At 57.5% G+C, this 1161-nt stretch overlaps 1 protein-coding gene across 4 annotated transcripts in view; it reads right to left on the reverse strand.

Annotated features, from left to right (window-relative positions):
• LOC113216066 (uncharacterized) overlaps positions 1-1161 on the reverse strand; it is a 26120-nt gene that overhangs the window by 6250 nt on the left and 18709 nt on the right. The window lies entirely within an intron of this gene.

Consider the following 1161-nt stretch of genomic DNA (forward strand, 5'->3'; position numbering starts at 1 on the left):
AGAGACTACTTTGCCCCGGGGGCGCTCTTTGTGGACGCCGTCGAGACGCCCGAGCCGAGCCGGGCAACAGGTAGATGTGTGATACCCTAGGACGCCTCGGGACACACGGCGCGGCGGGCTGCTGGAGCAGGCAGCATCAGAACCCCGCAAGTCCCAGGGTCCTGCCCCATATCAGGGCTGGGGGGCGTGTGCAATGCATACCGCTCCGGAGTGACAATAGTCTGCACTGCAAATAACGGCCGCGCCAAGGTGTTTGCCCTCACTACGTGCGCACTGCGTGTGCACTGCGTGCGTTATTGGCACGCTCTCCGGACCGGTAATCACGATGATTTCGCGAGTGTCTGCTCGGAGGTAAGAGGGGGGGGGGGGCTGTACTCGAGAGACGGCTGAATCCAAGGTGGCGCCTCACCCCTCTCTCGCCTTCCCTTGGCTACGTGTGTGTATCTCGATCTTTCTTTCTGTTTTAGTAGCAGACATTACGCACTTTTTTACCGCTCCGTCCGGGCTGCCCTCTCTCAGGTGAGCAGCTCGATGAAAGTGGCTCTGCTGCTGGGATCTAACCGCTGGTCCGAGGTTCGAGTATCGGCAAGGACCAGCAGCTGTGGCAGCAGCTCACAAAGAGACAGACATACAGACAGACAGAGAGAGACAGAGAGGCAAAGACAGATCGATAGAGCTAGAGAGGTTGGCAGAGACACACTTAGTCAGAGAGACAGAGCGTGGGGGGTAGGCAGAGACACACATAGGTAGAGAGACACAGCTAGAGAGGTAGGCAGAGACACACATAGGTAGAGAGACAGAGCTAGATAGGTAAGGTAGAGACACACATAGGTAGAGAGTCAGAGCTAGAGAGGTAGGCAGAGACAGAGAGAGACGGAGGCAGAGACAGGTAGGCGGCGCCAGAGATTATACCAGGTGCAGAAGGTGCCTGGAGCCTGCGCCGCGGCGCAACGTCACCGGGCGCAGGTGTCCCTATTAGCGGCCTTGCCCAAACAAGGGTGTGTGTTCTGGGTGGCCTCCACTCCACGCCACGCCCCCTTTCTCCCGTGTCGCATCGTCGCGGTGATAATAAGGGGACCGGTCCAAGTAATCACGACTCGGTTCGAAAAAATAAATGAAACGAAAAGAAATTATTACGCGCGGTGTATCGGATGTGGCGGT

The sequence above is a fragment of the Frankliniella occidentalis genome, unplaced genomic scaffold, assembly GCF_000697945.3.
Source record: "Frankliniella occidentalis isolate FOCC.00 unplaced genomic scaffold, Focc_3.1 Scaffold158, whole genome shotgun sequence".
NCBI lineage: Eukaryota > Metazoa > Arthropoda > Insecta > Thysanoptera > Thripidae > Frankliniella > Frankliniella occidentalis.